This window comes from Phocoena sinus, chromosome 12 (assembly GCF_008692025.1).
Source record: "Phocoena sinus isolate mPhoSin1 chromosome 12, mPhoSin1.pri, whole genome shotgun sequence".
In the NCBI taxonomy this organism is placed as follows: Eukaryota; Metazoa; Chordata; class Mammalia; order Artiodactyla; family Phocoenidae; genus Phocoena; species Phocoena sinus.
The window spans coordinates 73,053,699-73,069,141 of NC_045774.1; the positions used below are offsets into that span (position 1 = coordinate 73,053,699).

Consider the following 15,443-nt stretch of genomic DNA (forward strand, 5'->3'; position numbering starts at 1 on the left):
TGCCTCCTGGGGTTGTCATCCTCATAGGGAGAAAGAAAGCAGGCCATAAACAAAACAGACAAAACATCAAAAACTGATATGGCTCTTCCTGTAAGTCAGGAGCTCATCTGAGGGCTTCTCGCTCCTTTAAGCCCAACAACAACCCTGTGGGGTAGGTACACTTATCACCCCATTTTAAAGACAAGGACACTGAGACACAGGTGTGAAATGTAAAGCAAGTTAGTAGGGTGTAGGAGGTTGGCATTTTGTACTGAAAAGTCAAAGAAGGTTCCTCAGATAAAATGATATTTAAGTGGAAATCTTGAAGGCAGTGAGGGAGTGAGCCATATCTGAGGAAGAGCATTCTTGGCAGAGGGAACAGAAAATGTTCTTATTTAAACAGATTGGAAGTTTATACTTGTCCTGTACTCTCTGATGGGTTTGATCAAATTTGTACTAAGAACAGAAAGATCCCAGTCTTCTTCTGGGAAGTAAATAAGAAATTTTTAAAAATTATTGCTTGTCTTTTCTTTTCTTTGAATTATGCAAGCAGTTCGAGTTATAAAATATTCAAACAGTAGAGACTTACATAAAGTAAACTGTGAAAGTTCTCCATCATGTCTCTCTCCAGAAGAAAAAAGTATGTTGTGAATTTTTCCACTTTTTTTCCATTTTGCATCTTAACATAATTTGCAGGATGCATGTGTATTTTTTTACACTTGAAAAAACAAAAAACAAAACAACAACACACTGTGTCTTGGAGATTCTTTCCATGTCAGTGCTTGACATTTTATGAAAGGATGTACTGTAAGTAATTTAACCATTTTTCTGTTGCTGGATATTTGGGTTATTACTTTTTTGCGGCTATAATTAGTATTCCACTGTATGTTGTATATTTGTTTTGCAATTATGTGTACTTTTTAATGAGGTATTTCTAAAAGTAGAATCACTAAGTCAAAGGGTGTAACATTTAAAATTTAATAGGTAATATCAAATTATTTTGCAAAAAGGCATTGCAAATTTATACTCCCACATAAAGTTTCTATAAATGCCCATTTCCCTACACCCTCACCCAAGCTGCTACGTAGATTTTTGCCCATCTGATGCCAGTCTAAATGAAACAGATTCAGTTGACTCTCCTTGTGTTTTATTGAAGCATGATCAGAGAATATGGCTTATGTATTTGATGTTCTGGGGACTTTGTTGAAGGGTGTGTGTGCGTGGTGTGTACCTTTATGTATTTAGATTTATATAGTCAAATTTATTAAAACTTTTTATTCTTCTTTTTAATTTATTTGAAACGTGGATATTTTGAGAAGGGTATGTTAAATCTCATGCTGTGATAATGGAAAAGTCATTTTCTTCTGGTTTGGATGCCTGTTTTCGCAGTATATATTTTGAAGCTATGTAATTAGGTACATGAAAGGTTTGTGCCATAACGACTTGACTAATTGTGTATTTCATCAGTAAGATTTTTCTCTCCTTTCATTTTATGTTAATTTTCTTTAATTCTAATTTGATGTTATTATTGCTATATTTACTTTTCTTTTTAAAAAATTATTGATATTTTTCCAATTGTGTTTTTTCAGTTGTGTGTTATTTTATCTTAGGTATATATCTTATTAACATTAACCTTGTAAACAACATGTAGCTGGATATTTTAAAACTCCAATGTGACAGTCTGTTTATTTTAATAGTAAACTTAATTAATTTACATTTATTGTGATTACTGATGTAGTTGAACTTAGTCTGCTAACTTTTACATTGGTTGGCTTCTCTGTGTCATTTCTTTCCTGTAATGATTTGAATATAAAAAAAAAAAAATCTATTTCAAAATGATTTTTAATGGTTAACCTTAAATTTTTTTTTTTTTTTTTTTTTTTTTTTTTGCGGTACGTGGGCCTCTTACTGCCGTGGCCTCTCCCGTTGCGGAGCACAGGCTCCGGACGCGCAGGCTCAGTGGCCATGGCTCACGGGCCCAGCTGCTCCGTGGCATGTGGGATCCTCCTGGCCCGGGGCATGAACCCATGTCCCCTGCATCGGCAGGCAGACTCTCATCCACTGTGCCACCAGGGAAGCCCTTAAAATTTTAAGACATATCCTTATACTTGTTTTTCAAAGCTGTCAATATGTAGATTTATCTAGTATCCATTGTCTTCACCGAAACAAGAAACGACTCTTAACAGAGTTTCACATTCACTCTCTTGCTCCCTCCCGAATGCACTCTCTCCCTTTCTGATTCTGATGATGGTGGTTGTTTCTTCTTAAAGAAGTATCAAGCCAAAGCTCTACCCCTTTTGCTTACTTCTTACTTATACTCGTGCCTTATCACCATAAATGTTTTTATTGTGTAAGTCTGTTTCCATAAAAACATACAGGATTGCTTGATGGTTTTAAAAATGTTTACAAATAGTATTACATTGTATGTATATTTTTACAATTTTTTATACTCACGATTCTTTGTTCCAATTGTTTGATTTGATAAAGTCCAACAACTCTTTTAAACTTGGACTGTAGTCGATCCTTGAATATCTGAAAATGTCTTGTACCTATTTTGTCTCTCTGAAAACCTTTAGGATTTTCTCTTTGTCCTTGATTTCTAAGATTTCTTTCAGAGGTGTCTAAATGTAAGTGTTTATTCAAGATTTTCTCTAATGTCATAATCTGTCCTCAGTCTCTGTGAGAATCATAATTATACTTAAAAGTCTTCTGTTTTTTCTATTAACTCTTGTTCCTTGGATATTAACTCTTCTCTTTTGGAAAAAAAGAAAAAAAAGCATTGTGTTTGGTACTGCCTTTCATGGTGTTGCTTTTCCCAAATGTTTGATGATTTTACTGGAATTCCTGCACCGGGCTGTAAACTCCAGGTGAGCCAGGACCTTGATGGTCTTACTCATCACTCCATCTAGATGAGTGCTCGTAGAAGTGCTCAAAACATGCAATTTATGTTTACGTCTATGAAACATTTGTGAAGTGAATCACACATAGTTTTCTGCTTGTCCTTGTATTTGATAAGTAATGTTCATCTATTGGTGACTGTTTGTTCTTGTTACCATAGCTTGCCTTTACAGACTGGTGAATGAGAACCCAAAGGAGTTACTAGTCTGGATGTGCCCGTTTTTGGACAACTTTTGGGTATCATGAAAAAGGAAGTGATTGTAGCTTTAGTTATGGTGGTGAACCTTGTATTCATTATTGTGAAGGATCTTTGCACTGCCTTTCTTCAGGAGTGTTAACAAGGAAGCAGTGCACCTGTCCCATCATTTCATGTATTTTTAACAAATCCCTGTGACACTGGGATGTAATGGACTATAAATATATAGTCCATTGTATTCTGCTGTGTTTATTAGTGGACTTTTTTTAACGCCATGTGTCTTGGGGATGAGTTGACATCCAGTAAATGAATTTATTACTTCAGTTTGCCTGTTCTATAAACCTACTTCTGTTGTGCTTTTCCTTCTCCTACTGTTTGCCTCTGGGTCCTCCAAAGGTGGGGAGGAAATTTCTCAGGTTGAGTAAGCATCGTGTGAGTTATTTACTTTTGTCTTTTAAGGACATTCATTTCTTTCTTTTGGGGCATGACAGAGCAAACCATAGACTCCCTGGCATATTTTTGGCACATGGGGTGGTATATTAACTATTTTAGTCCAATCGGCTAGAATTTTTTTCCTAGTGGAAGTGTGGATTGCCAGATGGCAGTCTAAAAGAGGAAAGTAGCAAATGTAACTATGGTTTTATTTCCTTGAGCACATACAAAAACGTGGCATGTAATATTCTTAGAATGTTCTTTCTAGCAATAGACACATGTCTCAACATTTTGAAGTCTATTGTCTTTTATTTAATCCCCCTCACCCTACCCACCCCCAGCCAGAGTTATCTTACAACTCACATTCTTTAGTTTGCATATCAAAGTTTAGATCCTAAATATTAACTTTCTAGCTTTGGATTCTTTTAAGTTCACTTCTGCGGTTTAATTCTGCTAATTCAGTAATTCACCTGTGGCCTCATAGTCTCTAGATTGGGGGTAATTTTGCCCCTCAAGGGACATTTGGTAATGTCTGGAGATACTTTTGGTTGTCACAACTTGAGGGACCACTGGCATCTAGTAGGAGGTGGAGCTGGGGATACTGTTAAACATCCTGCAGTGCACTGGCGCCCTTACAACAAAGAATCGTCCAGCCCCAAATGCCAGTAGTGCCAAAGTTGAGATACCCTGTTCTAGATTATCTGCTGAAATCAGGCTGTGTCTACCTTTTCCCTCCGGGGGTCACAACCCACACTTTTCTTGAAATGGTATTTAGACCAGCAAATAAGGGAAATTTTACTGTGTCATGAGTTAAAATATCTATAATCCCACATGTTAACTTTGGTTAGAATAAAACAGGATAAGTGGTAAAATATAGTGTAACTATTGCTACACTTCTCTCTTTTTTGAAATGGGGGGGCAAACGTGAAGAATAGATGTATTTTTGTTAAACAATGACAAAGGATTTCATAGATATCAAGTCCTTTGTTCTCATATTTTTAAGAGAAGAGATCTTAGGGGAATGCATTCATTAAGTGCAAATAAGTGGGTTTTTTTTTTTTTTTAAAAGCTAAACTGAATTCTCTTTTGTATAAGTTATGTAAGTCCTAATATTGGTAGTGGTTCTTTCCACCTTTTTCGAAAGATACAATATCTGATTTAGGAATCTGGAAAATTTGAACTGGTAAGAACTCTTCTATATTCTACTGTTAACAGCAGCATTTTCTTGCAGAAGGTATTGAGGGAAATGCTGATGATATGTTATATTCACCCCTAACTTTAGTAGAATTTAGCAATTAAATTTTATAAACTAAGTAGGTTTGTCTGTGTTGGCTAAATATCGGTTCTAAAACAGAAGTATTGTTTTTGCCTTAAGGTAGTCATCATTACTGCTTTTTCTAATGAAATAAAAACACATATAAACCGCACGCGTATACATTTCCTATGCATAAAATAGTATTACTAGTTGTTTCTGTTTGTGAAGTAGAATTTTTTATCTCTTTTTCCTCTTTATTTCAGAAGGAAATTTGAAATTCGGCTTAATTTTTCTTTATTGTGGTAAAAATCACATAACATAAAATTTAGCACCTTAATCAGTTTTCAGTGTACAATTCAGAAATGTTAAATGCAGTTGCCCTTTGAACAAAACTGACTGTGCAGTCAAAAATCCACTTGTAATTTATAATCAGCCCTCTGTGTTTGAGGTGCCTCTGTATCCACATTTACGGATTCAACCAACCAAGTATCGCGTAGTACTGTAGTACTTACTATTGAAAAAAATCTGCATGTAAGTGGACCCACGCAGTTCAAACTCATGTTGTTCAGGGGTCAACTTTATATTCACATTGTTGTGAAACAGATCTCCAGAAGTTTTTCATCCTGCAAATCTGAAACTGTACCCGTTCTCCCCTTCCCCCAGCCTGTGGTAAGCACCATTCTGTTTTCTGTGTTTATGGGTTTGACTACGTTCATCTGCTAGGGCTGCCATAACAAAATGCCACAGACTGTGTGGTTTAAACAACAGAAATGTATTTTCTTATAGTTCTGGAGGCTAGAAGTCCAAGATCAAAGTGCCATCAGGATTGGTTTCTCTTCCTGGCTTGTAAATGGTTACCATCTTGCTGTGTCCTCACATGACCTGTTCTCTCTGTGTATGCACAGAGAGAGAGAAAAATCTCCGTGTCTCTTCTTCTGATAAGGACTGATAAGGCCCCATTCTTAAGGACTTCCTTAAAGGCCCTATCTCCAAATACAGTCACATTGGTGGTTAGAGCCCTAACTGTATTCATATTCAGCACATGAATTTTGGGGGAGCCACAATTCAGTTCATCACATTGACTACGTTAGATACTTCATGTAAGTGGAATCATATAGTATTTGTCTTTCTGTAACTGACTTATTTCACTTAGCATAACGTCCTCAAGGTTCATCCATGTTATAGCATGTAACAAGATTGCCTTCCTTTTTAAGGCTGAATACTATTCCATTGTATGTATATACCACTTTTTGTTTATCCATTCATTCCTCTACGGGCATTTGGGTTGCTTCCACCTCTTGGGTATTATGAGTAGTTCTGCTGTGAACTTGGATGTGCAAATAGCTGAGACCCTGCTTTCAATTCTTTTGGATGTTTTGTTATTTTCTGTTTGTTTGTTTTTTTTATAGTAGCCATTCTAATGGATATGAGGTGGTATCTTATTGTGGTTTTGATTTGCATTTCTCTGATGATTAGTGATATTGAGCATCTTTTTTGGCCATTTGTATATCTTCTTTGGAGAAATGTCTGTTCAAGTTCTTTGCCCATTTTTTAATGTAGTTATTTGATTTTTTTGTTGTTGAATTGTAGGATTTCTTTATGTATTTTGATATTAACCCCTCATCAGACATATGATCTGCAAATATTTTTTCTTATTCCATAGGTTGCCTTTTTATTCCACTGACTGTGTTTTTTGATGCACAAAAGTTTTAAGATTGATACAGTTCCATCTATTTTCACTTTCGTTGCCTGTGGTTTTGGTGTCATAGCTAAGAAATCATTGCCAAACTCTGCTTCGTTTTGAAGCTTTGTACCTGATGCGCCAGAGACTATCATTGCCTGAAATACTTTGGAGATAAAAATAAGCGATTTTGAGACTTAGAGGAATTTGTCCTTTTGATTGATAAAAACATAAATGTTAATTTATGCTAATTTTATATCCAACAAAACATCCAAGACTTGTTATTTACTAACTGCATAACCTGCTGAAACATTTCATATGAGCTTATGTGGATAGTGTGTGAATACGATGCTAGAATGAATACATGAATGAACAAGTGAATGAATGAATTGATATGTGTCACCAGCCCCTCAAGAGTGCTTCATTAAACCATCTCAAGTGAGCGTCTTCTGCTTCCCCACATAGGAGTCACATGGTGACATTGTCCATGCACTGCAATTAGGGACACTGACTTTACAGAGTAGGAGGAACTTGCACTTGAGAAATGAATGTACACTTGTTATATTTTATAAGTGAGGAAACTGAGAGAAATGACTACAGTTAGTCAGTTTGTTAGTCGGTTATAAAGCCACAATTAGAGCCACGTTGTTATGGTTCCAAATCCAGTGCTTTGTCATTATATCCTGTAGTCCCTTTTAGGGGACCTGAAAATGTCGCTATAAATGTGTACTCTTGCTCAAGGACTGTCGCTGTGGTAGTTTAGAATGTGTCAGCATTTTGATTACGCCTCAAAATATACTGTTTATTATACTCAGTGAATATTTATACATATTAATATGTAACTTGGGTAGCAGAAACTTCTGATTTATATTTTGTTCATATCTGATCGTACAGGTCAGAATTTAAGGACACAAATGTGATTTTTTTCAGAAGTCCCTCACCTTAGCTTCTTAGAACAGGAATCCATTGAAAGAAAGTTAATCTAAAAATGCAGGAAAATAATCAGGTACCTCTAGGAAAATATAAATGCTTCTTTGGAAAGGACTTTTCACACATTTTATCTGCTAATACCATATTATCACCAAGACTTACCCATCGAGAGACCACTTTTCATGATGAAGCAAGTTGAGCACACACTTCTTTGATCTGTAATTGGAAAAATCCCTCTTCTGAGTGGACTGTGTTAAGTACAGTGGCCTAAATTCAAGCCTATTTTATTTGGAATTCCTGTATTATCCACAAATTCATTTATAGTCATTAAAGAAGATACAGGAAATAAGACCATGACTTATAATAAGAGTGAGCGTTTTTTCCTAGAGATTCCAATCAAGCAGGTTTCCTATGAGAAGTAGTTCATCTCTTGGGATTGCTTTCTCGGGGGACAATCCGGTTTCTTTCTTCTGAAAGAACGTGAGATAAGTATTGTCCTGACCTGTGGTGGTAAAGGGGGAGGTGGGGTGACAGGGATTGGATAAAGCAAAGGAGGGGAATGTGTATGTGAAATTGTTTCTTCGCTTTCCTATGCTTTCTAATCATGTGTTGGGTATCTTTATAAGTCAGGTCTGAGGTAATTATCTTAAACTTTCATGTCTGAACAGTTTTGGGTTTTTCTTTTTCCTTTTATTACCTCCTACTGTGCTTGGTATTTTATGTGATTCCACAGTAAGAACACAAAGACTTCTGCCATAAAGGAACTTGCAGTAAAGTTAAGGCTATGTGGTAAATGTCCCCCCCCCAAAAAAATTCTTTCAAAAAACCAAAATCTACATATATACTGAGGAACAGCTTTTCATAGAAAACAGTATTCACTAGCTGAATTGAAGAAAAAGGGGGAAAAGTTAGGAAGTGCTCTCCTCCAGTCCACCCCACCCCAGTAAGATCTGAAAAGAGCTGAGCTGCGAATGTGGTGGGTTCTTGGGAGCTCAGTGGCCGCTGCTGATGGGGTGTCGCTGGCTCACAGAGGTGCTGCGGTGGGACAGACAGTCATCTGCCCACAGAGACGCTCCCATGTACTTGCTTAACCTATCAGGGTTGCCTCAAAAGCTTCTGTCTGAAGAAAAGCTTCCAGAGCTGATACAAAAATGTTTGAGAACAACTGTTCCCTGTGCTATGCATTTCCCCAGACTGTGCTTCATTGGCTCCTGGCAAAGCCGCCCCTTAGAAAGATCCCACCGAAATAGTTCTGAGAGTTAGAATGGTCTTCCTTTTATTAGGCTGAAATCTGCTTCCCAGAAACTCTCATTCGGAACTACCAGAAACTAATCTTCTGTCTCTTGAACGTGGCAGCTCTTCAAATATTTCAGATAATCTGGCACTCATTCCTAGATTTTGTCATCTCCAAGCTAGACATCCTCAGATGGAATGGTTTCAAGCTTTCCTTTTCTTGTGCAGTCTCTTTTTTTACTTGGTCCCCTTTCCTGTGACCATCTTTTGTTTTTTTTTTTTCTTTTAACATCTTTATTGGAGTATCATTGCTTTACAATGGTGTGTTAGTTTCTGCTGTATAACAAGGTGAATCAGCTATACATATACATATATCCCCGTATCTCCTCCCTCTTGCGTCTCCCTCCCACCCTCCCTATCCCACCCTTCTAGGTGGTCACAAAGCACCAAGCTGATCTCCCTGTGCTATGCGGCTACTTCCCACTAGCAATTGGTTTTACATTTGGTAGTGTATATATGTCCATGCCACTCTCTCACTTCATCCCAGCTTACCCTTCCCACTCCCTGTGTCCTCAAGTCCATTCTCTACGTCTGCGTCTTTATTCCTGTCCTGCCCCTAGGTTCATCAGAACCATTTTTCTTTAGATTCCATATATATGTGTTAGCATACGGTATTTTTTTTTCTCTTTCTGACTTACTTCAGTCTGTATGACAAATTCTAGGTCCATCCACCTCACTACAAATAACTCAATTTTGTTTCTTTTTATGGCTGAGTAATATTCCATTGTATATGTGTGCCACATCTTCTTTATCCATTCATCTGTCGATGGACACTTAGGGTGCTTCCATGTACTGGCTATTGTAAATAGAGCTGTAATGAACATTGTGGTACATGACTCTTTTTGAATTATGGTTTACTCAGGGTATATGTCCAGTAGTGGGTTTGCTGGGTCCTATGGTAGTTTCATTTTTAGTTTTTTAAGGAACCTCCATACTGTTCTCCATAGTGGCTGTATCAATTTACATTCCCACCAACAGTGCAGGAGGGTTCCCTTTTCTCCACACCCTCTCCAGCATTAATTGTTTGTAGATTTTTTGATGATGGCCATTCTGACTGGTGTGAGATGATATCTCATTGTAGTTTTGATTTGCATTTCTCTAATGATTAGTGATGTTCAGCATCCTTTCACGTGTTTATTGGCAATCTGTATATCATCTCTGGAGAACTGTCTATTTAGGTCTTCTGCCCATTTTTAGATTGGGTTGTTTCTTTTTTTTTTTTTAAACATCTTTATTGGGGCACAATTGCTCTACAATGGTGTGTTAGTTTCTGCTTTACAACAAAGTGAATCAGCTATACATACACACATGTTCCCATATGTCTTCCCTCTTGCGTCTCCCTCCCTCCCACTCTCCCCATCCCACCCTTCCTCTTTTTTTGATATTGACCTGCATGAGCTGCTTATAAATTTTGGAGATTAGTCCTTTGTCGGTTGCTTCATTTGCAAATATTTTCTCCCATTCCGCGGGTTGTCTTTTCATCTTGCTTATGGTTTCCTTTGCTGTGCAAAAGCTTTTAAGTTTCATTAGGTCCCATTTGTCTATTTTCGTTTTTATTTCCAATTCTCTAGGATATGGGTCAGAAAGGATCTTGCTGTGATTTATATCATAGGGTGTTCTGCCTATGTTTTCCGCTAAGAGTTTTATAGTTTCTGGCCTTACATTTAGGTCTTTAATCCATTTTGAGCTTATTTTTGGGTATGGTGTTAGGGAGTGTTCTAATTTCATTCTTTTACATGTAGCTGTCCAGTTTTCCCAGCACCACTTGTTGAAGAGGCTGTCTTTTCTCCATTGTGTATTCTTGCCTCCTTTATCAAAGATAAGGTGACCATATGTGCGTGAGCTTATCTCTGGGCTTTCTATCCTGTCCCATTGATCTATATTTCTGTTTTTGTGCCAGTACCATACTGTCTTGATTACTGTAGCTTTGTAGTATAGTCTGAAATCCAGGAGCCTGATTCCTCCAGGTCCATTTTTCTTTCTCAAGATTGCTTTGGCTATTTGGGGTCTTTTGTGTTTCCATACAAATTGTGGAAATTTTTTCTAGTTCTGTGAAAAATGCCATTGGCAGTTTGATAGGGATTGCATTGAATCTGTAGATTGCTTTGGGTAGTAGAGTCATTTTCACAGTGTTGATTCTTCTAAAACAAGAGCATGGTATATCTCTCCATCTGTTTGTATTGTCTTTAATTTCTTTCATCTGTGTCTTATAGTCTTCTGCATACAGGTCTTTTGTCTCCTTAGGTAGGTTTATTCCTAGGTATTTTATTCTTTTTGTTGCGATGGTAAATGGGAGCGTGTCCTTAATTTCTCTTTCAGATTTTTCATCATTCGTGTATAGGAATACCAGAGATTTCTGTGCATTAATTTTGTATCCTGCTACTTTACAAATTCATTGATTAGCTCTAGTAGTTTTCTGGTAGCATTTTTATGATTTTCTATGTATAGTATTATGTCATCTGCAAACAGTGACAGCTCTACTTCTTCCTTTCCGATTTGGATTCCTTTTATTTCCTTTTCTTCTCTGATTGCTGTGGCTAAAACTTCCAAAACTATGTTGAATAATAGTGGTGAGAGTGGACAACCTGTCGTTTTCCTGATCTTAGAGGAAATGGTTTCAGTTTTTCCCCATTGAGAAAGATGTTGGCTGTGGGTTTGTCATATATGGCCTTTATTATGTTGAGGAAAGTTCCCTCTATGCCTACTTTCTAGAGGGTTTTTATCATAAATGGGTGTTGAATTTTGTCAGAACCTTTCTCTGCATCTATTGAGGTGATCATATCGTTTTTTTCCTTCAATTTGTTAATATGGTGTATCACATTGATTGATTTGAGTATATTGGAGAATCCTTGCATTCCTGGGATAAACCCCACTTGATCATGGTGTATGATCTTCTTAATGTGCTGTTGGATTCTGTTTGCTAGTATTTTGTTGAGGATTTTTGCATCTATGTTCATTAGTGATATTGGCCTGTAGTTTTCTTTCTTTGTGACATCTTTGTCTGGTTTTGGTATCAGGGTGATGGTGAACTCGTAGAATGAGTTTGGAAATGTTCCTCCCTCTGCTATATTTTGGAAGAGCTTGAGAAGGATTGGCGTTATCTCTTCTGCAAACGTTTGATAGAATTCATCTGTGAAGCCATCTGATCCTGGACTTTTGTTTGTTGGAAGATTTTTAATCACAGTCTCAATTTCAGTGCTTGTGATTGGTCTGTTTATATTTTTTATTTCTTCCTGGTTCAGTCTCAGAAGGTTGTGCTTTTCTAAAAATTTGCCCATTTCTTCCAGGTTGTCCATTTTATTGGCATTTAGTTGCTTGTAGTAATCTCTCATGATCCTTTGTATTTCTGCAGTTTCATTTGTTACTTCTCCTTTTTCATTTCTAATTCTATTGATTTGAGTCCTCTCCCCTTTTTTTTTTGATGAGTCTGGCTAATGGTTTATCAATTTTTTTTATCTTCTCAAAGAACCAGCTTTTCATTTTATTGATCTTTGCTATTGTTTCCTTCATTTCTTTTTCGTTTATTTCTGATCTGGTCTTTATGATTTCTTTCCTTCTGCTAACTTTGGGGTTTTCTTGTTCTTTCTCTAATTGCTTAATGTGTAAGGTTAGGTTGTTTATTTGAGATGTTTCTTGTTCTTGAGGTAGGATTGTATTGCTATAAACTTCCCTCTTAGAACTGCTTTTGCTGCATCCCATAGGTTTTGCATCATTGTGTTTTCATTGTCATTTGTTTCTAGGTATTTTTTGATTTCCTCTTTGATTTCTTCAGTGATGTCTTGGTTATTAAGTAGTGTATTGTTTAACCTCCATGTGTTTGTAGTTTTTACAGATTTCTTTCCTGTAATTGATATCTAGTCTCATAGCGTTGTGGTCAGAAAAGATACTTGATACGATTTCAGTTTTCTTAAATATACCAAGGTTTGATTTGTGACCCAAGATGTGATCTATCCTGGAGAATGTTCCATGAGCACTTGAGAAGAAAGTGTATTCTGTTGTTTTTGGATGGAATATCCTATAAATATCAATTAAGTCCATCTTGTTTAACGCATCATTTAAAGCTTGTGTTTCCTTATTTATTTTCATTTTGGATGATCTGTCCATTGGTGAAAGTGGGGTGTTAAAGTCCCCTATTATGATTGTGTTACTGTCGAGGTCCCCTTTTATGGCTGTTAGCATTTGACTTATGTTTTGAAGTGCTCCTATGATAGGTGCATAACTATTTACAATTGTTATATCTTCTTCTGGGATTGATCCCTTGATCATTATATGGTGTCCTTATTTGTCTCTTGTAATAGTCTTTATTTTAAAGTCTGTTTTGTCTGATATGAGAATTGCTACTCCAGCTTTCTTTTGATTTCCATTTGCATGGAATATCTTTTTCTATCCCCTCACTTCCAGTCTGTATGTGTCCCTAGGTCTGAAGTAAGCCTCTTGTAGACAGCATATATACAGGTCTTGTTTTTGTATCCATTCAGCCAGTCTGTGTCTTTTGGTTGGAGCATTTAATCCATTTACATTTAAGAAAAGTATCGATATGTATGTTCCTATTACCATTTTCTTAATTGTTTTGGGTTTGTTACTGTAGGTCTTTCCCTTCTGTTGTGTTTCTTGCCTAGAGAAGTTCCTTTAGCATTTGTTGTAAAGCTGGTTTGGTGGAGCTGAATTCTCTTAGCTTTTGGTTGTCTGTAAAGGTTTTAATTTCTCCTTTGAATATGAATGAGATCCTTGCTGGGTAGAGTAATCTTGGTTGTTCGTTTTTCTCTTTCATTACTTTAAATATGTCCTGCCACTCCCTTCTGGCTTGCAGAGTTTCTGTGAAAGATCAGCTGTTAACCTTATGGGGATTCCCTTGTGTGTTATTTGTTGTTTTTCCCTTGCTGCTTTTAATATTTTTTCTCTGTATTTAATTTTTGACAGTTTGATTAATATGTGGCTTGGCATGTTTCTCCTTGGATTTTTCCTGTGTGGGACTGTCTGCGCTTCCTGTTCTTGCAACTATTTCCTTTCCCATAGTAGGGAAGTTTTCAATTATAATCCTTCAAATATTTTCTCAGTTCCTTTCTTTTTCTCTTCTTCTTCAGGGACCCCTATAAATTGAATGTTGGTGTGTTTAATGTTGTGCCAGGGGTCTCTGAGACTGTCCTCAGTTCTTTTCATTCTTTTTTCTTTATTCTGCTCTGTGGTAGTTATTTCCACTATTTTATCTTCCAGGTCACTTATCCATTCTTCTGCCTCAGTTATTCTGCTATTGATTCCTTCTAGAGAATTTTTTATTTCATGTATTATGTTGTTCATCATTGTTTGTTTGCTCTTTAGTTCTTCTAGGTCCTTGTTAAATGTTTCTTGCATTTTGTCTATTCTATTTCCAAGATTTTGGATCATCTTTACTATCATTACTCTGAATTCTTTTTCAGGTAGACAGCCAATTTCCTCTTCACTTGTTAGGTCTGGTGGGTTTTTATCTTGCTCCTTCATCTGCTGTGTGTTTCTCTGTCTTCTCATTTTGCTTAACTTACTGTGTTTGGGGTCTCCTTTTCTCAGACTGCAGGTTCGTAGTTCCCGTTGTTTTTGATGTCTGTCCCCAGTGGCTAAAGTTGGTTCAGTGGGTTGTGTAGGCTTCCTGGTTGAGGGGACTAATGCCTGTGTTCTGGTGGATGAGGCTGGATCTTGTCTTTCTGGTGGGCAGGACCGCGTCCAGTGGTGTGTTGGGGTGTCTATGACCATGTTATGATTTTAGGCAGCCTTTCTGCTAATGGGTGGAGTTGTGTTCCTGTCTTGCTAGTTGTTTGGCATAGGGTGTCCAGCACTGTAGCTTGCTAGTCGTTGAGTGGAGCTGGGTCTTAGTGTTGAGATGGAGATCTCTTGGAGAGCTTTTGCTGTTTGATATTACATGGAACTGGGAGGTCTCTGGTGGACCAATGTCCTGAACTCGGCTCTCCCAGCTTAGAGGCACAGGCCTGACACCCAGCCAGAGCACCAAGACCTTTTCAGCCACACGGTCAGAAGAAAAGGTAGAAAAAAAGAAAGAACCAAAAAAATACAATAAAAGAAAGTCATTAAAGTAAAAAATAATTATTAAAAATAAAAAAATTAAGAAGTAATTAAAAAAAAAAAGAAAGAAGAGAGCAACCAAACCAGAAAACAAATCCACCAGTGATAATAAGCACTAAAACCTATACTAAAAAAATCAAAAATCAAAAAAGAAAACGGACGGACAGAACCCTAGGAAAAATGGTAAAAGGAATGCTATACAGACAAAATCTCACACAGAAGCATACACATAGGCACTCACAAATAGAGAAAAAGGGGAAAAAAATCATAAATCTTGCTCTCAAAGTCCACCTCCTCAATTTGGGATGATTCGTTGTCTATTCAGGTATTCCACAGATGCAGGTACATCAAGTTGATTGTGGAGCTTTAATCCGCTGCTTCTGAGGCTGCTGGGAGAGATTTTCCTTTCTCTTCTTTGTTCGCACAGTTCCCGGGGTTCAGCTTTGGATTTGGCCCCGCCTCTGCGTGTAGGTCGCCGGAGGCCATCTGTTCTTCGCTCAGACAGGACAGCGTGAAAGGTGCAGCTGATTCGGCGGCTCTGGCTCACTCAGGCCAGAGAAGGAATTGACTAGACAGGAGAAAGAAGTGATGCCTGGTTAGCTAAGGTTCTGACAATATAGGGCTGGTACCTCCGGCTCAGATGTAGCAGCCAGCCTTAGGAGCACAGATGGTTCCCTTTCTGTGACAGGACAGAAGGAGATCAGAACTGAAGAGGATGGGACAGG

General features: G+C 37.4%; 1 protein-coding gene across 2 annotated transcripts in view; it reads left to right on the forward strand.

The window, feature by feature from the left end:
- UBE3D (ubiquitin protein ligase E3D) overlaps nt 1-15,443 on the forward strand; it is a 344,514-nt gene that overhangs the window by 43,283 nt on the left and 285,788 nt on the right. The gene's annotated exons all lie outside the window — the stretch shown is intronic.